We start from the raw sequence: 26611 nt of genomic DNA, 5'->3' as shown, positions 1-26611 counted from the left end.
TGCCACGGCGCTGAATTAACCTAACTGACACGGAAAATACCAAATCTGAATGAAATCTCACCATTTGAGGCATATTGATATTAGTATGATTAGTTTTGATTACTTCTTTAAATTCTTTCTTTAGCCTATTGCATCATCTCATTAATATCTTGTTTGTTGCTACTGAAATTGAACACAGTGGAGCTACAGTCCAGTTAAAGAAGCTGTCGGCGTTGCTGCAAAGTACTGATAAACTTAATGAGCCGAGAGCTGAACTTGAATTTGTATCTGTTCACTGCCAGCCAATTATGAACAGTCTTGACTTCTTTTGAGGCACAGTCATTCATGGTTGTCGATGTCTACAACAAAGTGTCTGAGTTACTGTCTTGCCTGAAATCGACCAGATTTCCAATTGCAACCAGCAGCTGTGAAGATGCAAAGCACAATGCTGTTGCTAAGCTTGAAGAATATTTTGTAGGAACCAAACAGCCGGGAATAGACCTATTCAGATCTGTGAGAATATTTGATCCACGACAGCAACCACTCTTATGGAAGAATTTTGCTGATCATGCACCATTAGTGCCAACAATGATGGCTGCAGCAGATGAATGGCAAGCTTATCTGGACATAGTATCTCGTGAAGTATTTTCATCTGATATCACTGCTTTTTGGCGATCCCTTAGAGGACAGACTGCCACGCTTAGCAGCTCTTGCTAAAGTTTACATTGCGTTGCAGATCTCTTCTGTTGATGTGGAACATTCGTTCTCAAAATATGGATCGGTGTTGTTACCATTGCAATATTCTTTGTCACAAGAAAACCTACAAGCTTACAGTGCCATTTTCTTCAACAATAAATAAACAATAACTTTAGAAACAATATTCGATAGTTTGTTGAGAATAATATTATGCCTACATGTTTCAGCATCGTTTGCCTAAAGCAAATCTGTGGATTAAAATGTGTGGATGTGAACGCTTTGATATACCTATTTGATTAGTATTCCGAATTATGATTGATTATTATTAAGGATTAAGAATAAGAAAAACTGCATTTATTTTGCTTGGGTTACGAATTAGTCTTATTGAGTTCTGGTACTGCATTTGCAGCGCCGCGGTACACAGCGGAATTTAAAAAACATGCCACGGAATTTACTATTTCTTGCTGCGGTAAATTGTGGGCCCTAATTATTATTTAAGTAATCTATTTGTCCAGCATAATTTTGACCTGTATCAGTCAAGCTTTTTGCTTGTTTAAAATGTACATTGGTAGAAGTAATATTCAGATACAGTATTATACCATCTCTATTTTGTTTTCTTTTTTTAAACATTAGGGGGCTTCGCTCGCCAACCCCCGTGTTTGGTTTTCCGGATACACACTTGTAAGATTTTTTTTTTTCCTTTGAATTGTTGCTGTTTCATTAGTTTCACTTTTATTTCAGAACTTCTGTAAAAACAATATTTGAAATCTTTTGTGTTCCAATATGCTGAATCTTTTAAATGAGGTCTGTGAGACTTGTATTTAATGACTTTGTACCATAAGTTAGGCTAGGTTTCTCTGTTTGGAATTTCAGCACAGACAAAACGATCCGCATCAGCAGCAGTTAATAATTTTTTTTGCAAAGTAACCAATAAATGCATGTGAGTTAAACCCCGTTTTTGAAATTCTCTGACTTAAACTAATTTCCTTTTTTTTGCGTCAATGCGATCTGTACTATCATTTTTTTGATACTGTAGCAACTGACATAATGAAGTGTCACAGAATTTCTACTTTAACAATTGCCCCAAATACAACTTTCTAGCACCCTCTTCAACCCCTCTTCCCATGGGTCTCACCTTCCCCTTACTGCATCAATCAGCACCCAGCTCTCAGTCTTCCGTGCTGTACTCTGCCCTCCCTCAATCGGACCTAACAGTCACTTAAAAGAAAAATGGCTTCAGCTTGGCTGCGACACTACAATACTTTCGACTGTTACTGCCTTCATATTCTGTGCCCTTTCTTTGCATATGTATCGTGCCTTGGGTTTCTTTTCTCCGCGCTGCTCTTTCTTCTTTGCTGAGAGCCCAGGATCTGTGTGTGCTATGTGACTTTACATGACTAAATGTTTTGCTGGCTGTCCATGCTCTTATTTGATAAGAAGGGCATGTCTTGCAAGAATCTTATGTTCCACGTCCCCGCAAGACTGCTCTGGGACAATCTCTTGGCACCAAGTCTCATGTTTACGGTCCCCGCCAGACGCTCCGTGGCCAGTCTTTTTTGTCTCACTGGTCTTTAAAATGTCTTTCGAGAACTTCCGAGAAGATCACGTATCGTCGCCTTGCTTTTCCATTCCAGGATTTTTTTATATAAATAGAGAAACAATACAAGAACTTATCCATCTCTTAGCTCATTTGTGCTCTGTCCCTACCTCTTATATATATATATATATTTTCTCCTTTACATCACTTCTAATTTCCTTGATTCTCCTATGAGACTTCCAGCATTCCATGGTGTTATCCTGATATTAATTTTATCCTTTTCATGTTTGCTGCTTCTGGGGTACACCCTGACTTCCCCTTGCAGACATTTCACATTACTCTATGGTGTTTGTCATTTCCGAAGAATGTCCAAGCCAGTGCATCACTGTTTCTTGTTGAATCCTTGTATGTAATAAGAGCATAGTGTTTCAGCCATATGACTTTCCCAAGTCCAAACATCATTTTGTGAAAAAGAATGTTTAACTAACCCTCTCTTCTATAATTATCTATTACTGAAGCAGTTGAAGGTATGGGTGGTAGTTTTTTCAAGGTAGCATCAATCAATTCACATAAAGGGTCTCATGGTACAATAAGAAATAGATCTTTCTGTAAACATTCCTTTTCTAAAATTTTACACTTTTTTGTTTGCATTGAACTGTGTTGTACAGATAAAAATTGTACCATGGACACATCTTTTTTAAAACTGTCTGAAATATATCTAGGGCAAGATATGACTTGTGCAAGCTTCCAACAGATGCTTGCCTCAGCAGGTCATATCTCAAGGTGTTTTCTACACCCAGTTATTTTGGACTATCTTTCATTTTACATATACATTTTCATTTTGCGTATATTTCTGTTTAAATTGGATCTAAAATCAATCTCAACCCTTGTGGTTACATGATCCAAGGGAAAATTTGTTGTTGTATCTTGTGCTACATTGCTCACACTGATTATTTTGCTTAACTGAAAGAACAGTATGCTGTGTTGATGTTCTAACATAAGAGAAATAAGAGTTTCCCAGTAAATTCTCAGCAAATTTCACGTGAATGCTCATGAAAGTGAGTGCACCAAGTTGAAAAATTTGGAGAAAACAATGCACTCTGAATTGTCAGAGTTTGGGTGTAATCCTGATTTTTCACCTGAAAAAATAATGCAAAATTTAAAAAAAATAACCTGGTCAGCCAGGAGTCACAGGTTTAGAAATACCTATTTTAATTAAACAGAATTGTATTCTTATTATACAAGTTGTTTCTGAAAGTAAATATACATTTCAGAGACCTTTTGTAATAGACCACTGTGAGACTTGCCCGGACACCACCAGTCGGAAACCACATCTTTATAAAAGCCACATGTTTAAATATAAATAAACACCGTCCCAAAAACGACACAAAGCACACAGCAATAATCTCCCACAATGAACTCCTTAGCTGCCAATCTCGTCCTGCTCCCACTACCGACTCTCTCTCTCTCTCTCTCTCTCTCTCTCTCTCTCTCTCTCTCTCTTCTCTTCTCTTCTCTTCTCTTCTTCAGGCCGCCTCTTGCCTCCTCCAGAGACCTTGTCCAATCTTCCACCCGACTCTTGTCTCCCTTTGAAGGGAGGCGGCACCTTTAAATAAGCACCTGGATGTGCTCCAGGTATGTTTCTGGCAATCTCCCACCGACACGCCCCACGCACTCCGAGTGTCCCTGTTCCTCTTCCCCCCCAGCACTTCCTAGTGTGGTGGAAGTGCTGAGGTCCAGGTTCTTTCAGGTATTGAGGTCCCCCTGGTGGTAACCACGGGTCCCTACAGGGTCGAGCTTCCCAGCTTTTTACCCGCGGCCCCCAGGGCGGTTGCCCTCTCGAGGTCTGGAGGAGGCACAAGCCCACCTCCCGGTCTTCTCGGGAGTCCCGGCTGGGTACCACCTCCATCTGGGTACCACACCACAAAAGTCCATGTTTCCAAATACTTGCCACTGTCACTAATGTAAAGAAAGAGCTTTCCACATAAGCAAATATTATAAAATGAAATTACTATAAAAATGCTTTCAAGTGCAGAGAAACTTAATTTTAGCATTTTCTTAATCTTTCTTTTACAAAGCACTAAGCTTCATGGTCATCTAGGATTTATAATGTTGGCCATTTGAATCTTGAAAACAGTGAAATGGATTGTTTTGCTGACTTGTAGCTCTAGAAGAATGTGTTCAAGCGTTGACACTATCAAAGATGTCTGTAATAGATGAATTGGCAACTTTAAGTTGGCTCTGCATGAGTGTGCTAATGGAATGGGCTGGCATTCCTCTTGTTGGTTCTTGCTTTGTTTTCAAAGCTTCTGGAACTGAGATGAATGTTGAAAAAATAATCCAGTTCAAAGATGGGTGCAGATTCCATTTTTGGAGTATCTTATGTGCTGCTGGATTCACCTTGCCATTAAATATAGTTCCTAATTTTAATTCTCGGATGTTCTCAAAAGTCTTGTTTCTGATTTAATTTTGGTACCTGGTTTCTGCCAGTATTCCTTGTCAGCAATGTCAAGATTGATTTGTTAAGTAACATTTGTTTTCCTCTCCTTTTAGCAAGATATTTTTGCCCTCTTTTCTTTGTGGATAGTTTGAGACAGCCTTAAACCGTATGATTGTTATTACTACAGTGAAAATCCCTTCCAAACTATGTTGCTGCTGCTGGCACATTCAACACAGTTACAAAGGAATACTGAGATACAGAATACAAACAGGTCATTTGTATAAATATCAGTAAATATGCTACAAAGGACCACACCATTATATGGAGCACACATTCTTTCTGCAACCACGGTCCTTTGTATTTGTACATTCCCTACCCGCTTACCTTCCACTAAACAACAAGTAAAGTCACCCCAAAAAGTAATTTGTACAGTTTTACAGTGATATCTTACTTGCGACACTACTTCAAATTGATCTTGAGTAATTTTGTATATATTGTGCCATCATGAATATGAAAACTACTTGCAGACTTAATGATGTACCTGAGATCAGACAGTTGTGGTTCAAGATAATAGTGCTCAATATTGATTGCTTCAGTGATCTGTTCCTTTTTTTTCCAAAGGTTATTTAAACAGTGCTGAAGCTTTGCTTACATCTAGTGCTACAATATCTTGTATACAGTCATTCAGTTAATGAGATTTGCATCTGAAATAGTTGCCTCTTTGTTGGTTACTTTTTGAGTTTTTTTCTCTTACATCATTCGTAGCAAGTAGAGTACCCAGCCCTACCTAAAAACCTAAAGTCCAGATTCAATTTGATTTTGTTTCACAATGTCCCGATTCGATGTAGATGTCATCTTTATTTAATTAGCATACACTGATACATTTGAAGTGCTGGATTTTTTAGAGATTATTTAACCATGAATCGAGAACACTTTGTCGATGCACCTTTTGGCAGCCTCAAGTCTTTTTGAATATGATGCCACAAGCTTGGCACACCTATCCTTGGCCAGTTTCGCCCATTCCTCTTTGCAGCACCTCTCAAGCTCCATCAGGTTGGATGGGAAGCATCGGTGCACAGCCATTATAAGATCTCTCCAGAGATGTTCAATAGGATTCAAGTCTGTGCTCTGGGTGGGCCACTTATGGACATTCACAGAGTTGTTCTAAAGCCACTCCTTTGATATCGTGGCTATGTGCTTAGGGTCGTTGTCCTGCTGAAAGATGAACCGTCGCCCCAGTCTGAGGTCAAGAGCGCTCTGGAGCAGGTTTTCATCCAGGATGTCTCTGTACATTGCTGCAGTCATCTTTCCCTTTATCCTGACTAGTCTCCCAGTTCCTGCCGCTGAAAAACATTGCCACAGCATGATGCTGCCACCACGCTTCACTGTAGGGATGGTATTGGCCTGGTAATGAGCGGTGCCTGGTTTCCTCCAAACGTGATGCCTGGCATTCACACTAAAGAGTTCAATCTTTGTCTCGTCAGACCTGAGAATTTTGTTTCTCATGGTCTGAGAGTCCTTCGGGTGCCTTTTGGCAAACTCCAGGTGAGCTGCCATGTGCCTTTTACTAAGGAGTGGCTTCCGTCTGGCCACTCTACCATACAGGCCTGATTGGTGGATTGCTGCAGAGATGGTTGTCCTTCTGGAAGGTTCTCCTCTCTCCACAGAGGACCTCTGGAGCTCTGACAGAGTGACCATTGGGTTCTTGGTCACCTTCCTGACTAAGGCCCTTCTTCACCGATTGCTAGTGATGGTCCGCTTGATACTCAGGTTTCGACACTGTGTCGAGCTTTCGAAGCACTGGAGATCGAAGCACCGCTTCAAGGCTTGCTTCAAATGCGCCCGTTACGTGATTTTGAGTCATGCTAGCGTAAAGACGTTATTGATATCCGCGTAGTCAGCAGTCGATTTGGTTAGTCTCTAGTCTGCCGAAGTGCTTTGGCTCAAAGCGTAAAAGCAGTTGTCTGTGCTACAGCAATAAGGTGCGCTAACCCGACTTCAAATCCTAGTTGGGGCTCGCATATGTTGAAATAAGTATTTTGTATAAAACAGTTAATTAGTACTTGTCTGAAAGTTAACAAACATGTTTTGGAGACATTATGAACGATTTACATGGGGCACCTTTTTCTTTGGTGTGGAATCGTGTCCACCAAGAATCTGTAACAAATTGATGAGCATATTTTGCGTAAGGTAGCACGTATTATATCAATCCAGAATCTATTCTACCCCGTGTCGATCATATCAGAGAGGCTAAGAAATGGTTCACTAAAGCCGATGTGGTCATTACACCAGTATATGCGCAAGACATTCCTCATTAAACGTTTTTACTATTCAGTGATTCCCAGATCTGTTGCTGATTTGTATTATTGATTTCCAAAAAGCAATGTGAGTAAAAGCGTGTTCTGCATAACTACTCACAACTGTCTTTAAAACAGAATCAGCGCCATCAACAGTGTCTTCTGCAATTTTAGGAAAGCCTCGGGATTTCTGCATTAATGAGACAAAAAAGTTGTAAAGAAACTTTGCGAATTCATCCAGAGGTGAACGTAAAGATCACTCAAGTACTGACAAGGAGCAGCTGGATAAGCACATCTGGAGCCAAACATTCAAAAAAGCATCTGACTTTGTCAGCAACATCCTTTCCTTCAGAATGCATCTTATCAAAGGCTGCGCTGGGGGGTGGGGGGCGGTAAATAAGTAATCTTCTGAACTGCAGCACAACCGAGTAAATAATTGATGTAAGTAGAATTACTGAAAGACAAAGTTTTTTGTCGTTTCTGTATTCTTAAACCATCTTCCAGTTACACAATCCGCCGCAGTCACTGTCACATTTAACGTTCCCTGCTCCTTAACCTGTCTTGTTACCAAAAGCATCAACACTGAGTTTCTTTCATAGACATAAAATAAAACACATTTCCTCTACATACGTGTCCAATAATAATAGTAAACTAGCAGGGACGAGAAAAATCACAAGATAGGCATATTCGTGGCAACAGCCTGGGCATCAGGATGAGAATGTTCCTTGTCACCCATTACGTGAGCTCGTCTGCCATCCCTCAGTTGCACTGGCACACGTTACACGGGAAATGCAATGGAGAATACCGACAATGTACACCTTCAGAAGTGGAATAAATCGACTGTATAAGTAGAACATTTCAGATAAATGATTAATTTTGTTAATCATAAACAATGCAACGTAACTATTATATGTGTTACTTTTTATTTATATTTGCCAAACGTTACATATCTACATGGGAAATGAACATGGGTAATATGTTTATAATCATTCTCACTAAAATACACTGTCAAAATATATTAATGAGCAAATTGAGACACATTGGCCTTTAGGAAACATAAAAAAGCATGTGGGCTGTAATTTAGGACAGAATGCATTGTTAATCTGACGCACTCTCTACTGACGCGATGTCACGAAAAAAAAGGAACAGCGCAGTCCATGCAAATTTAAATCCTCCTTGATGTTTGACTTTATGATTAATTGTCAATATCAAATCAATAAAGTCATTTTAAGAAGATGACAAGTCTACTATAATCAGTTCAGTCAACGCTCCTTTTAAAAAGTTTGCTTATACAGAATATAAAACAGAATGTCAAAGATACGGGACTTGCGAGTAGTAACGAATAATATGTGACACTGAGAAATTATAATTCCTAATAACGGGAACAAGTAAAAACTACTACTTCCTAAAACGGACACTGTAAATGTAGGCATTTCAATGAATAATTTAGGAGACTTGTGTGTGCATTTCAATATCGATTTAACAACAACAACAACATTTATTTATATTGCACATTTTCATACAAACAGTAGCTCAAACTGCTTTACATAATAAAGAATAGAAAAATAAAAGACACAATAAGAAAACAAAATAAATCAACATTAATTAACATCGAATAAGAGTAAGGTTCAATGGCCAGGGGACAGAAAAACAAAAAACTCCAGACGGCTGGAGAAAAATAAAATCTGTAGGGATTCCAGACCATGAGACCGCCCAGTCCCCTCTGGGCATTCTACCTAACATAAATGAAACAGTCCTCTTTGGATTTAGGGTTCTCACGGAAGGGCTTGATGAAGATGGTCACGTAGAATTCTGCCTTTTAATCCATCCATCATTGTTGGAGCATCATGAAGCTTTGAGTAGGTGGAGGTGGCGCAGGCCACCACCACAAAGAAACCGGAAAAAGAAACAGAAAAGAGAGTAGGGGTCAGTACGGATTTTAGAGCCACCATGAATAGTTATTATGAGGAAATTGAACATACAGAGTATCAGCATTAAGTTAAATTAAGTTAAATTGAAGTTATAAAAAGGCCATGTTAAAGTAATGTGTTTTCAGCAGTGTTTTAAAGTGCTCTACTGTATCAGCCTGGCGAATTCCTATTGGCAGGCTATTCCAGATTTTAGGTGAATAGCAGCAGAAGGCCGCCTCACCACTTCTTTTAAGTTTTGTTCTTGGAATTCTAAGGAGACATTCGTTTGAGGATCTGAGGTTACGATTTGGAATATAAGGTGTCAGACATTCCGATATATACGATGGGGCGAGATTATTTAAGGCTTTATAAACCATAAACAGAATTTTAAAGTCAATCCTGAATGACACAGGTAACCAGTGTAGTGACATTAAAACTGGAGAAATGTGTTCGGATTTTGTTTTCCTAGTTAGGATTCTAGCAGCTGCATTCTGCACTAGTTGCAAACGATTTATGTCTTTTTTGGGTAGTCCTGAGAGGAGTGCGTTACAGTAATCTAGTCGACTGAAAACAAACGCGTGAACTAATTTCTCAGCATCTTTCAGTGATATAAGACTGTCGTTCTGCATGTTTAGAAGGCGCTGGTTGGCTGAAACTATTTATACTATCAGAAACGAAAAGACACATTTAGGCATGCTGGACAGTAGTTTGTTTTTCTATAATACAAATTCAGTACGACACCAGGGTCTCCAAACACACAAATATGAAGCTTTATTACATTTTACAGTGAAAACTCTTTACATACACAATATAATTAAGGGCGTGTGCCCTCTGCCCGACACGGCGCCCAACCTTCCCTCGATAGCTCGATTCGCTCGCTATCCGTCCAAGCTTGTTAAATGGAGGAATAGAAAAAAAACTTTCACAAGAGGAGGATCAGCGACGTGAACCCCTAGTGTTTTTTACTGAGAGACAGTGACAACACCACTGAGCCACATTATCGGCATAATTAACAAGCTCTGCACAACTGAACTACTATCTCTGTTCTTACTGCGGCGGATGAAATATGTTGTTTGACATATTCACGTTAAAATGGTTTAATTGATACGAGAGTATCATTGCTGTATTCTCCTAATGAAGACGATAAAATTATATTTATAGATATATACTATATGACGTACGGTTTTGAACAAAATTAAGTGTTCCATAAAAAGGTTGCACGATTTACCTAATCTTTTCATATATATAAAGTTGATATATGACAATATATCTTTGACACTATGTATCAGACAAAGGAAATCACAGCAATCCACAAGAACAATAATTAATTCTCAGCAACTACCTGAATTGTAGTTTAACCATATCAACTGAAATGTGTAAGGTCAGTATGATTTACAGAATATAACTATAGAGTTAAGTGTCAGATAGACTCTCAAAATATAGAGGTCAATGCCTTTCAGTGTGCTGAGGCTTCAGAAAGATTCAGTAACCAGTGACTCATGTCTTCTCGAAGCCCTGTCATGATCCAATCTCGGTACTACGCATGTCTGAGGCATCGGAGCCCCGTCATGATCTCAGTAGTACGCATGTCTGAGGCTTCTAAGCCCTGTTCAAAGCCCGTCATGACGCAATCTCAGTACTACGCATGTCTGAGGCTTCGGAGCCCCGTCAAGATCTCAGTACTACGCATGTCTAAGGCTTTGGAGCCCCGTCATGATCCCGTTTGAAGTATACATGGCCTCAACAGAATTCCCATTGAAATGAATGTTTGTAGATGATCAATACATGTTAAATTATTGTGCCCGATAATACTTTGCAGCATTATGCATTCAACAAGTCGGCGTTTGTATGATGTATAATTTATAATTTTATTTTTTGCCACAAAGAAGAGCTTTAGCAATACGGGTGACGACACATCTCTTACTATAATACTCTCATAAATATCCATTCTTTGCCTCATGCAACGTTTTCATGCAACACTGAACGTATGTCATATAGTATACATCTATATATAATTGTTTTCGTATTCAGTACATACATACATGCATACATTAAAAAAACATACATTAAATTCCACCCTCCTGAAAATCATAGTGGTGCAGTGGTAGCGTTACTGCTTCATAATAAAGCATACATGGGTTCGGGTCCCACATCCACCCACTGTGAATTATGACTCAACAGAGTCTGATTTTCTTTTTTTTTTTTTCCCATTAAACAGCAAATTCCAACGTAGACCGGGAGCAAGCAAGGCGAGAACACTAGTAAAGATATATCAAATGGAAATGTGCATCTTGTTTTATGTCTATAACAAAAAAAAAATATTTGAGTAACGATTTCAACTGTTTTTGTAGTTGCTGATGGCTGGTTTAGCGGTTAAAATTTTTAAATATTAAATTGATAAGGTGGAATGTGTTCTTGCATTGAGTGTTTTCTGCACGGTAAATGTGTTAGTAACTGGGATTGTGCCTCTATTACTAGAAGATTGCTTAGGAATGATACAGACTGGACAACTATATATTTTAGGAAATGTTTTATTATTACACTGTGCTGTGACTAAAAAACTTTTTACTGATCGCCTGTTCGGACCTTGAAGATGTGTTCACAAGGGAGGGATGCTGCTGTTAAAAGCAAATTCTTTTTCAACAGTAGGTCCAGATGTGTTTATCCCGCTGCTTTTTGTTGCCTCAGCACTCAATGCTTAATGCCGACATTTATACGTGCACTGCTCACATTGGAGTGTCCTGTGTGTGTCGGTGACTGATCTACGCCGTGTCTCTCAGCCTCACTGATGTGCTCCGGATTGACACCTTTGAATATTTGGCGCAGCAGAGCAAATTCAACCTGATCTACCACAGTGGGTTTGTTATCACCTTATTCCAGCATTTCTCAACCTTTAAGTATTTGCGACCTGATTTTCCATAACAGTTTTAATCGCGCCCCCCCTTACATTTTTTTAAATGTAGATGCATATTTTATTATACCTACTTAACTTTTATCGACATTTATCTAACTCTATATTTATTGTTCTAGTATGAGAATGTAGTTTAAGTTAATTTGTTTTGGTTCCAACAGATTTTTTTTTCATATTTTTGATTCTTTTTTTCATATCTTCGCGCCCCCCTTTTTGTTACTTCACGCTCCCCTTGAGAGCCCGCCCCACAGGTTGAGAACCACTGCCTTATTCAGTGGAGGGGTTCATGGACATCAAATGGCAATGAATAGAAATGGATTAATGTAAATACGTGAGCTGCCGTCCGCAAATAGAAAACCGCATTTTGATGGCGATTTTGAGTAGGGGTGATTCCCGAACAGATCTCTTATGCGATCCTTCCAGAGTATATCTCAAAATTATTTAGTTCAAATTGGTTATAAAGATTTCAATTCTGATCATTTTTTTATTATCGTTAATTTTGATGAATCTAAGTCGGATCGAACTCGGGCTAGCACTAGGCTCAGAATTTGAAAGGCAACCACCTTAGTTAGTTGAGCCATTGACGGCGTCATTTCTTTGTAGCAAATTCGTTACTTTAGTGCTCCACAAAATATTGTAAAGTATTAATAAATTAAATATTTCAATAATTGATTGAATAATAACTGATTTAAGGATTTCACCTTATCTTTCTCAAATGTGCTTACCTATATCATGGCAAAGTACAGGGATAAACCTTTATTTTCCGTCTACTCCGTTTTAATTAAGTCAAACCAAAGAAAAAATTTAAGGCTATTAAATGTGATCTCAAGAAAAGATGAGGGTTAATTATAATACTAATAACAGGACTGATTATAATGATACAGTGCAAAAGTAAATACTAATTGAAAGAGCCGGGAATCCATGAGTGAGGCGTATTTATTTGTTTAACTCTTGCTATCGTATAGTGCATTCTGCTTGTCGGCGTTAGTTATATATTTATATTTTTTAGACATCAGACACTAGAAGTTGCTGACTAACCCTTCTCTTCGTTGTCAGTCTGTAGCAGCGAGTAAATGAATTGAAGTGGATCATGAGTTTGTGTAATGTTAATGAAAATGGCCAGGAGGGGTCACTAGAGAGGTGAGTTTCAAATGCTTTGAATCTTCGATACGATTTCCGACACAATTGCTTCAAACGTTTTGATGCTTCGTGAGGCTTCACTCCGCCCATCACTAATTGATCGCTCAATTTAGATGGCCGGCCAGCTCTAGGAAGAGTCCTGGTGGTTTCAAACTTCTTCCACTTACGGATGATGGAGGCCACTGTGCTCATTGGGACCTTCAAAGCCGCAGAAATTATTCTTAACCTTCCCCAGATTTGTGCCTCGATACAATCCTGTCTCGGAGGTCTACAGACAATTCCTTTGACTTCATGCTTGGTTTGTGCTCTGACATGAACTGTCAACTGTGGGACCTTATATAGACAGGTGTGTGCCTTTCCAAATCATGTCCAATCAACTGAATTTACCACAGGTGGGCTCCAATTAAGCTGCAGAAACATCTCAAGGATGATCAGGAGAAACAGGATGCATCTGAGCTCAATTTTGAGCTTCATGGCAAAGGCTGAGTACTTGTGATTTCTCATTTTTTTTATTTTTAATAAATTTGCAAAAACCACAAGTAAACTTTTTTCACATTGTCATTATGGGGTGTTGTGTGTAGTATTCTGAGGAAAAAAATGAATTTAATCAATTTTAGAATAAGGCTGTAACATAACAAAATGTGGAAAAAGTGATACGCTTGGAATACTTTCCGGATGCACTGTATCTACCACCACATCAGAGTCCACATATATTTTATGGAGGGTTGGCTCCTTTTATTAATATGATGCAGTGGCATCTACTTTATAAAATACCTATATCATCTAGCAAATATTATTAATAAAAATGAATAATATTATTTAAAAAAAAAAAAAGTTATTTGTTAACCTATTAGCCAAATTTATTGCCCCATTGCACATTTTAAACTAATCTTGAATTAGTCGAAATTAAAGACACCGTGGGAAGATTTGTGTTTTCTCTTATTCTACAAGCAACACATAGAGTTGCTCATGTGTAACTGTTATATTAATCAGTCGTGAAAACGTGTTCTCACACCTCCTAAGATAAAGTGTTTTAAAAGGAGGATCTAGTGCTGAGGCTTGTTGACAGTGGGGCTGGATGAATGAAACATAAAAGACAAACGGCCACCATGACTGACAACTATGTTAATATGGTCTGTGCAGAACAGCTTATAGAGATACTCTTGTTGGTTGCTTTGCACACAAACTCAAATTGGTGTCACAAGCTACTCTGAAAATTCCAATAATTGCCCGATTGCTGAGCCTGGTTAGATGCGTTGCAGACATTTTCCACAGTAGCAGTACAGTAACTGCAGTCATGCACTAAAAGAGAAGCCTTGTTTACTGCATTTGCCAACACAGAAACTTGTGGCTGATGTGGTCATATAAAGAGATGGTATGGTGTATTGGCAAAGCTAGAAAGGTTTTTGGAACAAAGGTCAGCATCTCAGAAACTCTGTATACTGAATTACCTGGAATCACTCCCAGATGTGGTGGAAGTCCGTTATAGGGCTCTGTAGCTCCCCCTGGCAGCCCCTATGGAATCCATCAGGGCTGCACCAAACTCTAGCTCCGCCCAGGAGGGCTGCCTTCTAGTGTCTCAGGGGAGGGTGACTGTCAGTGGCATTCGAGGCAGTGGGCAGTGTGGGTGCCGGCACAGACCTTTTTAGTGTCTTCGCTGTCACCGTGTGATTGGTCATTACACCCACGTCTCATCGGACTTCCTGCTACTCATTTGCCTTCCGTCATATCCAACAACAATTCACTCGGAATTCCAGTATTATATATGGTTCAGGAGCCACTCACCTGTACAGCCACATCTATATGGCTGGAGAGTCCTGCAGTAAGTCTCTTCATGTACTCCTGCATCACCTTCAGTGGTGCCCCGGCTATCCTCTCCAATCTTTACATTGTCTGACAGACTGATGACCTGTAAAAAAAGACTATACAGGTTAGAGAACAATCTCCAGGTCCCGTACAGCCAACAGCAGGTTACTCTATTCCAGTGTTTCCCAACCTTGGTCCTGGGGGCACACAGAAGCTGGTTGGAACAAAAACCTGCAGCCACAGTTTTTAATTGGATTCCTGAGCTAATTACGTGATGTGTTATTTCCCAAGTTCTGTGTTTTGGGAACAATATAGAAATTAGAAAACTAAGTTTGGTTAAAAAAAAAACATATATATATTAAAATGTACCAAGCAGTTATATGGGAATAATGTATTTTTTTTCTTTTTAACAATATTTTCATTCTACTTTTCTAGGTCTTCTAATTGTTTAATTAATCCATTGTTTGCTAATTAGTGGGTCTGATGCTAAAGTAGTTGCAGCCTTTGATTATTCAGTGTTATTTGCCAAGCATGTCTGCTCTGCTCATTTTTGTCATTAATAAGGTACAATGAAGGGGGAAAGCTACACAGAGAAAAGGCAAAATATAATGAAATCAACAAAAGAAAGTTAAACATTTAAATCTGTAGCAAAAGCAGAAATATTTCTAAATGTCTTTATAAATGTAAAAATCATGCTGCTGTGCTTTTCTGAATGTAGAATAAAAGAAAAATAATACCAGCTAATTAAAATAAATCAGTGTTATCAGGTGTTGCCACTGATTAGGAATCATGTTGGAACAAAAACCTGTAGCCACAGTGTGCCCCCAGGACCGAGATTGGGAAACACTGCTCTATTCAGCCAGTGGTGAACTTGGATGTTGCTCGTCCTTGCGTGCCTGTCCGGCTGTGAGTTATTGTGCCTGCGCAGCTCCTGGATGGATGTTTGTTGGCCCTGCCTGTAACCAGTCAGACAGGAACCTGACATACAGTGTCCAATCCCTTGCCTGCTTTGGGGAGGGAAGTTCAGCCCTCCAACACCCCCGTTCTCCCTTTAACTGCACCCGATTGGGAGGTGAGACTCCAGGCGGTCGTCCTCCAACCCGCCTTCGTTTTCCAGCAAGCATCGATCCCTGGTGTTCAATGCTTGTCTCCTCCGATGTTGCCTTGCCGTCATTCCAAGGGTTGGTGTGCTTTCGCCAGAGATGCAGATCTGGGCAGTCACCTTCTAAGAAGTATGAATAGGGTTACAGACAGGTAAGCTTCCAAGGGTAGACTGCAGCTGGGCTCAACACTTACCTCCTGGATCCAGTCCTCCAGAGTGTGCTTCTTCTGAGTGGCCTCTTTGTCAGGTCCTGCACAATGACGGTGCGTGTCTGGTAGCCCTCTGCTTTCAGAGCTTGCCTGGCCTTCTTCCTCCCCATTGGATTGGGAACGGCGCTTCTGTGAGCCTTCGTCGGTTCTCAGGGTGAGACCCTGGCTGGTGTGTGTGTACGCATTTGTGCTGTGGTGTGTGCTCACCTTGCTCTGTTGTCAGGTTGTCCACAAGAACTTTTAAAATGGGTTCACTGCCAGCCGATGGTCGGGAAGTCAGATCTGGGATGTCACTTGTGGAATACCGGGGGCGGACAGCTCCCCAAACCTGGATACAGACAGGCACAGAGACACAAGTCCAAGGCAACACACATTTATTTCTCGTGGGGCAGTGCTTGCTTTCTTCTTCTTCTTCTTCTTCCTCTTCCTCCTCCTTCCAGTGTAGGCTGTTCCTTTTATCCAGCCCCTGGGAGTGCTCCATGTGGTTCATCAGGATTTCAGGGAAGTCCATTATAGGGGTCTGTAGCATCCCCTGGTGGCCCCCATGGAATCCAACAGGGCTGCACCAAAGTCCAGCTCTCGGCATGCCCAGCGGGAATCTGTGGTGCCACAGCCGCCCAGGAGGGCTACCCTCTATGTTGTGTGCATGGAACTGGAATACCTAACATTTGGTTTATATGACACAAGTAATTGCAAGTTTTTTCATGGGTGTTTGCTGTTCAACGTAATCCCCATTAAGTCATATCATGAATGTCTATCTCCATTCTATACAAACATTAGATTAACAATTTTAACTACAAGTAACAGGAGTAGCAAAAAAAAATTATTCACTTTTGGATGGAATATTCCTTTAGATATGTTGTCAGAAAAACCTAGGTGACTTTATTTTTGGGTAATTTTAGTGAAGTTCATACCCTCTGATGCACAGAAAAGAACAATTGAGTTAATTTGCAAGTGTGCCTTTTGCAGATCTTGTGAATTGTTCTGTGTTGCTGTTCTTTTCAGTTTTTCCCCTTCCTTGCCTCCTTACCACCATAAAACCCAAAAACTGTATGTCATTATGACAAGGCAAATCTGCGACCCATAGTATAAGGCTAGCTTGTTACAACCAGTAAAGAAAAAAAAGGGTGTGTTTAAGGAATGAAGACAACAGCTGCTGAATCATGCTTGATAAGCAGTGTATTACAGTATCCTCAAAAGGCTTGTGATATCTAGCTGCGGTGCTTTTAGTCCTTTATATGTTCTTCATCTGCTGGGTGTTAAGGATGGTTTATAAACCTTAGCTAAAACTGATATAATAATGGAATTTGAATGCCTTAAAATAATTTTAATAAGAATAAAACTGTGTATCACTTACTGTGTGTGTCATTTATTAGTTCAACAATTGTAATGAAGACAATTAAAGTGAAAGTGGTGAGAATTATTAGCTTTTGTCGCTGAAGTGTATTAAGATGGTGTATGCTGTGCATGATGCTACTTTATTTGAATTAGAGGTAAATTATTTGACAAATAGCTGAAACAGGTTATCTATCTTTATTCATCTCCTGATAAATATTATCCTAAAGCTGTAAAATTCATTTTTTTTGTTACCATAAATTATTTTAGCCCAGAAAATGATATTGAATGTTTCTAATTATTCCTGTGAACGATTATAATAAGAATTCTGTTTCTGAAATTTATATTTTCAACATGTAGAAGACAGAGAAGTTAATAGTTAATACAAGTCTTAATATGTTATTAGATATAGGAGTAACACCTATATTTGTACACTTTCCCTTATCCCCTGCTGGTGAGTTATTTAACAGTGTTACCTAAAGATGATTTTAACCTTTTAATAATATGCTACAATATTTTACTGAACACACTGTTTTAATGAAGCTCTCTTACTTTACATTGTGTATTTGAATAATTGTTGTAAACAGCTGCTAAAAAAACCCATTCTGAAATGTTTCAAAATTTGACATACACATTCATAAGAAAGCCACTCATGGGAGTCAACATTAAATCTTGTTTTGCACTCATTTTCTGGAATATGAATGCACTTTGCACTTTTAGTAGTGCAGGAGGAATAAACTCAGCCTTTAGTGTGACCTTTATAATTAATTCTTGCCTGCCTGACTACCTATAGATATTCAGCATTAATATAATGAAATCAGCAGACCAGATAAACTGATGTTCCTAACTGTTGACCCCAGGGGCAATGGAAAAAGCATGTTGAGTGTGTAGACCACCTGAAGTCACAGACCATTTTTAGGTGGGGCCAACCAACTTGGTTTGACTAGTTGGCTGCATTTGTATAACTGTTTGCATGTAATAAAGGTGACTCTAACCATTTCATGTATGCATGTCCATATCTAGTTACCCTTAATACTTAAATATGAAGAGATATCATAAGCCATGCTCCTAAATCAGAATTAATACGATTTATTAATATATCATCATTTAGTAACATTGAAATGTTGTTGCTAATTCAGTCAAGCTGAGAATTTTAGTATTTTCTACTCAGACATGTGATAGTCTTGTGAATTATACTTTACATATAATGCAGAAGAGATGTTATTGGTAAAAGTCTTCTGTACAGATTGTGTGGTTTTCTGAGCTAAAGCAATAATGTGCTCTTAATTGATTTTATTGAATTTAGTGAAAGAATAATGCAGGTAAATACTCTGATGCAGGTTCAACATCCCTACTACGAATTTCCAGTATCCTAACCTGAAACTGCTGTTCAGTTCCAACAATCATGCAGGAGTTGATGTGATGTTTTAAGAATTGGCAGCTGTTTTTGTAAAAATATTAATTGCAAAATATGCATTTGAAATAAATGTGACACATTCCATGAAAAGAACTACTGTTAATCAGCTGATAATGAAGAACCACGTGAGGTGCAGATTTCAGTACATAAAACACCTGAATTGGTAACAACACAAGCACAGCAGCCACCTTCTGACTGCATATCTAAATGATTAACTAAAGAAAGTTAATACTACTGCCTAGTAGAAAATATAAATATGCCATGCCAGAATATAAAACTGTATGCAAACCCACGAAGTCACGGTTCAGGGTTCGCAGATTTTTTCTTAGAACCTACAGTAACTATTAATTGTTAGTGGAAAACACAAATATGCTCCACAATTTTTTATGGCTTTTTTCATGGCAATACTGTGCTATAGAGAGAACAGGAAGCAACCCGTGAGGGAAACACGGTTCGGGATGGTGAAAGTAGCCAATCCGAGAGCGTTATTCATTTCTCCTTGCTGCTGATTGACTGCTGCCATGTGACGTGTCTCCAGGTGAGTGGGTTTAACACCGCTGAGGGAAACGTGGTTTGGGGTGGAGAAAGTAGCCAATCCGAGAGCGTTATTCATTTCTCCTTGCTGCTGATTGACTGCTGCATTGTGACGCGTCTCCAGCTGAGTGTCCTCGTGTTTTCCATTTTGTTATTGTTTTGTTATTCTTAAACGATGTAATTGAATCGCCCTGCACCTATTAAGGCTTCTGGAACTGAGCCTAAGCGCCAGAAGAAGTTTAAAATACTCCAGGAGAAGGTTGAACTACTGGATTTGCTCCGGGAACTAAAAAGTTATGCTGCAGTAGCGTGCCACTTTGGCATTAATGAAAGCACCGTATGCTACATAAAGAAGAATGAAGCAGCGATCTGGAGTACCGTATCTGTAAGTTTCTGTGTTCGTGCCAAAAAGGTAACGACCATAAGGAATAAAAATATCGTCAGGATGGAATCTGCCTTGGCACTGTGGATCACCGACTGCAGGAAGAACATTCCCTTGGACGGTAACATCATCCATGAGAAAGCACGGATATTGTACCAGCAGTTCGCTACAGGAGACAATGTAGCAACTTCCTATCACAATGTTCCTGAAACCTATAAAGAAAAGCCAGTACGAAACCCCACCAGAAGAAGAAACGACTCCTGAAGCGCCCGAAGAAGAGGTGCCACCCAAGGAGTTTTAAATCCTGTGCATCGTACTGCACAGCTACTTCATCATCATCATCAATATCATTCATCATTGGTGAGTACCCGTACATTTAGCTGTATTTTAATTAAATGAAATTATGTATTTACTGTACTTATAACAAAGACAACTACAGTGCATACCAAATAAAACGCGCTTGCATGAATTACAGTACAGTACGAATAGTGGTAACATCTGTATTTTACATTCTAGCACCGCGGGAGACATAACAGTACAGTATTGTACAGTATACGGTTTTACCTTTACACTCTGTTTTTAGGTAATGTATTAAGGTAATGTATTAAGCTGAGTTTGCAACGAAATTAAAGTGCTTTGGGGGCATACTGTATTTAGGGTTGAAACTATAAAAATAGGCATTTAAAAGGCATTTTTTAAGCACATCCAAAAGTTGCTGGTTTTCACAATTCACGGGTGCTCTAGGAATGTAACCCCCACGAATTTTGGGGGTGTACTGTATAATATATAACAAAATACCCGTGCTTTTCAGCGGAGAAGTAGTGTGTTAAAGAAGTTATGACAAAGAAAAGGAAACATTTTAAAAATAACGTAACATGATTGTCAATGTAATTGTTTTGTCACTGTTATGAGAGTTGTTGTCATATATATATATATATATATATATATATATATATATATATATATATATATATATATATATATATAGCGCTGATCACCCATTGGCTTCGCTCACTGAGTGCAAGGGAAAAAAGTAAAATGTAGTCTATAAGTTATTAAACAGTAAAACATTAACGTTTTAAGAAGTAAAGATACATTAAGCACTACTGGAGTGGTTTTGGGTAAACTACATTTTAAAGACGGTATCACAACACGGAAGTAGTATGAACAGCAGCTAAAATGTACAGTATATGGATCATCTCTTGGTAGTAGATCCCTTTTGAAGGGCGCTACACGACGGCTGTGGTATAGAAATTACATTTTCTATGTGAACGTCCAAATTTCTGTCTGTGGTAATGTGCCTCACCGGCATTACCAGCAATTAAAGAAAATTAGTTTTGTGTCCTCTGCAGTGCTAAGAGAGAGAGGCTCTGGTTTGGGATAAAAGGAAAAAAGGTGTAAAGAAAGGAAACTTGCCTGTTTGTTTTATATAGTGTAGAGAGACGTCTGCGCTGACGATATGAGCGTCTTTTGGGGACCGTCGCGGTGGGTCTCATGTAGACTGGAGAGACGGCCCTGCCATTAACCGGCCGGGATGGCAGTGTCAGTCCTCCACTCTTGTGCGTGTCTTCCGTGACCTCATAATCATATATGTGCAAAAGAAAGTGTGAAGTGCCTTAATATTAGTTTGCCACGGTCTAGAAAAGGGATCCCGTGTTTACAGTTGTCTGAGCTATAGCTCAGGGGAAGGAGGAAAAAGTTAAAAGTGCTTACTTTCACTTAAGGCAGAAGCGCAGTCAGCATCTCAAAGGTTCGACCTTTATAGTATTTTTGCAGGGCAGGAGACGCCACTTTTTGCAGACACGTTCATGTGATCAAAAGTCTCCACACTCTTTGGAGGTGTTGCTTGTTCTCTGCAAACTGCGTTCACAGTCAGTTCACGTGAGCCGCTCGGAGTACATGCATCGAAGGTTCTCAGCTGTGCTTGTGCTATCTCGTGCAATTTCCACAGCTTTATTTAATGTTAGCTAAGACCCGGCACTTAAAAGTTTCTCTTGCAGTTTCGCCAAGTTTGTGCCAAACACCACCCTGACCATATCATCTTCGTCTGAATATTTAGCGGCAAGTGTTTCTATTGGATTGCCACTGACGGACGGCCTTATATGGGCAGGCACTCAATTATGTGGGAGGCATGACGATGAGGGATGGAACTCGGCCTCACACAGCGACCGAGCTGCAGGCTATGGCCGGTATATATGTACATAAGTAGGTTCCAGTTATGACCGTTGCGCAAAGAATTTCAAAATGAAACCTGCCTAACTTTGTAAGTAAGCTGTAAGGAATGAGCCTGCCAAATTTCAGCCTTCTACCTACACGGGAAGTTGGTGAGTGAGTCACTCAGTCAGTCCGTGAGTGAGTCACTCAGTCAGTCCTTTTGCCTTTTATTAGTATATATATAAAAGAGTGATCAAAACTTTATTTGCTGTTTTTATGCCGTATTGTGATGCAATAATCAAAATGACAAAGATATTGCAGCAAATATGTCAAATGCGTGGGTGATACAAAAGTGGTCTATGTTTGTATCTGTCTAGTCTGTCACTGCTCTCTTAACAATGTACAAATTAATCATTAAGATTCAGTTACCTTCTCGTGCTGAGATCCTGAATGGATAATATCTATATTACCTTTTTGTTTTCTCACAGTTTCATTTGCAGACTCCCTGACTGTAGTAATTGAGGGTGGGTGTTTTAGGAAAATGATACATGAAAAATAATAATGCAATTCTGAAATAATTTGGATCCCAGGCATTTCAGCTTAGGGATGCTCAACCTGTATTGGCAAATGTAAATCAAAAATCTCTTATTGGCTACTGGAGAATTTATATTACAGTTTCAAAAAGTACATTTATAATTGTAGTTTTCCAAGGAATAGTGGGTACTGTGTGGTTTAGTTAAATTCTTTTGTGTTCCGTTTTACAGTTATAGAAAGCATTACCTATATAATTACACTGGATATTTGTAATATTTTATCTAAGCTGGAGAAAATGGATAGCTAATCCACCTGACAGGTGGCATGTTGTTACACGCATACATACATAATGACTCTGGTTGTCATTATTTTTTATACTAATACCTGGCTTATATTTTTCTCAAGGCACTTCATAGTTGTGTTCCTGACTTATATCCTTCCTGCTTCACCAGTTAGTTATTTCTGTTGTGTTTATGTATCACAGGAGTTTTCCATCAATGACATCTTACTTTCCCACTTTATTTTGTCGATGTGAATATGTGATGTTAATTTTTAGAAAAATATGTGTGGTTGCTGGATGCATGTATAACACAGTCCAAAGATTTACCCTGATTTTGAAGATAAAAAGAAACCTAAACAAATGGTGCTTCTATCATGTCACTCTAAGTACAGCTTAGCCACAAAAATAGACCTTTCTTATTGACTTAATCACAGTGGTAGTCATTTGATATTATGAGATAATAAGCCAATATTACATCAGAATTCCATTAATTTGAGGAGCATTTTTACACCAAATTGTCCGACGTGCAGTAACCACTACAAATGAAGTTTAGGTGAATCTTTACTCGTCTGATCCACAGTGCATGATTAAAACAATATTTCTTATTGTGTTTCTAGAACTTTGTTTACCTAAAGTTGTGCATTTTAGGTGATTCTCCAGGACCTAACATCAAAAAGGGTGTTCACTGGCCATGCTGCTAGAGAACTGGGAAAAGAGTATGTATTTAGGTAAAGAGTTTTAGCCATATATAGCTTTTCATTTCCCATAAATAGTACTTTTTTTTTTAAATTTGTAACAGGTATGTGGTATAAAGGCAGCTATTTTACTGAAACAATGTTAATCAGCAGTGGCAGGAAGAATGTTATTTATTATATATTTCATTCATCTCCCATCTCCAAACAAGACTGAAATGTTGCATGCACTGGACAATGTAAAATAAAGGGCACTTTTTTGTACTTCTTTTTAGTGTATATATGGATGGGCTGAGTATTTTTTATTTGGTATGTCAGATGTTTTTTTTTTTTTTTCTTTTTTTAATTTATAGAAAAATATAAAGATTGATAGTGATTTGGCCTAGGTTAACAACATTTTCTGTTGTAAATAAACATGGTGGATGTGTCTTGTGTGTGTGGGTGTGTAGGTGTAGTTGGGTTTTGTTGTTTTTTTTTATGGGAATGTTGTTTGTTTAATTTTTAATTTTTTTTTCTTCTCATTGGTATTTGTCAGAATTGCATGTGTAGTTTAAACTTTGGAGATTAGATGAGAGATGAAACTAAGTTTCATAACTTGCTTACTCACCTTAGATACAGAAATAGTACACTTTGTATTTCTTACATCTTTAATGAGGTCATAAGAAGTGTGACAAATGAGAGGAGAGTCGATGAAGCTTGCGTAGTTATTGGATAACTGCAGTTCCCACATTCAGCATTTTACGATCATATACTGTCAGACTTGATCATAAATTGTGAATGAATTTTTTGATATCGATTCTTCAAGTCGATCTTGTGAATCTGTATCCTGCTCAATTATTACGTGTAGATTTTTTGTTTATCTTGTGTAGATGTCGCTCTTGGTGTATTAAGGCTTTCTATGGAAAAAGCACTTCACTATATCACATAAAATGTTTTGTCCTCTTTACCTGAAATCAGGGTCTTAGACACATAAATCAGAGACTTTGACACATAAATCAGATGTGTGGTCTGCTGAACATCCTACATGACAATCGCACTTTAAAAACCACTGGGCATCTGTTGGGGATTTGTTGCAGACAAATGTACTGCATGCCAGTCACACCGAGAGCACCCTTGCTGCCAATATACAGAGCTGCTGAAATGACTTGCCGTTGTTCCAAAAACCTTTCTAGTAATTCCAATGGGCTGTTCCATTGCATGACTGCATCAATCACCAAGTTTGTATGTTGACAAGCCCAATAAACGTTGCTTTTCTTTAAGCACATGGCTAGCTGTACTGCAGGTATGTAAAAAGTCTGCAACATGCTTCAGCTGGCAAACCAATCGGGCAGTTGTTGGAATTTTCAGCACAGCATGTGATACAAAAGTGACAGTGTGCATGAAGCAGCCGACTTGAAGTAGCTCCATAATAGCACCATTATCAGTTATTATATACAGTAGATATTTTATAAAATAGATGTTATTATATTGTATTAAAACAAGGAGCCCTCCATAATATGAGTACAGTACTGTAAAAAAGGCGCTTTTTTTTCTTCTTTTCTTAAATGTGTTTCCAGTTACTATGTATACACCCTTCAAATAAGGTGATACTGAAATTTGTCACATCAATATAATGTTTTCTATGCATGGTTAAGTAATTTCTAAAAAAAAAATAAATAATAATTAAACCTACTTCAAATATATCAGTGCATGCTAATTCAGACAAGAAAAAATCAATTTTAAATTGGGACATTGCAATTCGGAATCAAATCGGGACATGAGTGCTGATATGCAGCCCTAATTAAATTTGTAATTGAAGAGTGGCTGACATGACACATTCTTCCTTGCCAATGAGAAGGATCGGACTCCTTTTCTAGGAGGTTAATTTAATTGTACTCTCCTCTTAACACAGTGAACTTTTTTTTTACACCTGCAGATTTGTAAGCTGAAGTCTGTTTTATTGTTTCTTCATTGAAAACATTTTTATGGAATAGACAATGTGCTTTAAAAGAAAATTTGCTTATACATTTGTTTTATTCTGTGTATTTACAAACTGTGATGGACTCCAAATTCAGAGTTCCATGTTTGGAGTAAGTAGTGTGGAAATACCCACACCATGGTTTGCATCTGTGACGAATACAGCCAATGACATTCAGAGTTGCTCGACGGAGAGCACATGACACTTATCTTTTGTAAAATACCATTTATATGTTTTCTTCCCAGCTTTAACTGTTCAGCATTGAGCAGGTGGGGGCCTCTCAACTGTTGAGTACTTGGAGAATCCGGTCCATCTAACTGAGAAATATCTTCAAGTATTTTTACAATTCAGAACAGCTGTAGTGGTCTATTGTCCACTTCCAGCATTTCCCAGTGAAGTGTGGCATGGTGCAGTGCAGAGTAGGGGCAAATGCTAATCCTATGGAGATCCATAGTAAGTGCTGAGTGCTATGTGATCAACCATCTGTGGCATAATACTTTTTTTGGGCAATTCATGTAAGTATGGTGAAAAGATTCTTTCAAAACCAGCACTTGATTGGACATTTTTCTTTGTTTCCTCCTCTAATTTGTGAAATCAATGGTATTCACTAATATTGTGGCTGCGCGTACAGCTTTTTTGAAACTGCTAAGATTATATAGGCTATGTTATACAGACTGCAAAAATGTATTTTAAAACCAATCAAGACTGCTACAAATTGCATCACTGACATCTATATTGTAATTTACCCAAAGAAACTTTAATTTATTATGATTTTGATTTTTATTCCTTAATTGGAGGCATTTGTATGATCAACCTGTGTTTTAAGGGTTACATATTTCACATCAGTCAGTCTTTTACTAGACACAGACATACCTAAATGAAGTTATGTGACCATTGCACACATTGACATAAGATTGAGCTTCAATATTATTAAATTAGTATTTTAAATAGATCTGTAGTCTTGCAGAGCTCTCTCTTTTTATCTTTCTGTATTTGAATTGTTGCTTGAATGCTGCATCATAGTAATGCATTAATAACATTTTAAGTGGCAACAGGCCTGTATTGTTAATATTGGAGTGGTGTCTTCAGTTTTGATGTGTTCGTTCATGTAGCCATTTAAACTTAAGTACCTTTTCCTTAATTTGCATCTTGTTACTTTTAAGGAATTGGTTTATTCATTGATTTTTTTACAAATAGAATCCTTTATTATTACTTTTTAGCATTTTCATATTATGCATTTTAAAAATGTACAAGATGCATCTACTGCAAAAATGCATTATGTGTAAAGGATCTTGCTTG

General features: G+C 38.5%; 1 protein-coding gene across 1 annotated transcript in view; it reads left to right on the top strand.

The window, feature by feature from the left end:
- The window catches only part of fryl (furry homolog, like), a 355547-nt gene that overhangs the window by 20661 nt on the left and 308275 nt on the right, over positions 1–26611 (top strand).

The sequence above is a fragment of the Polypterus senegalus genome, chromosome 4 (genome assembly GCF_016835505.1).
Source record: "Polypterus senegalus isolate Bchr_013 chromosome 4, ASM1683550v1, whole genome shotgun sequence".
Taxonomy (NCBI): Eukaryota; Metazoa; Chordata; class Cladistia; order Polypteriformes; family Polypteridae; genus Polypterus; species Polypterus senegalus.
Note: the sequence above shows the minus strand (reverse complement) of the source record. Positions and strands in the feature narration are given on the sequence as shown.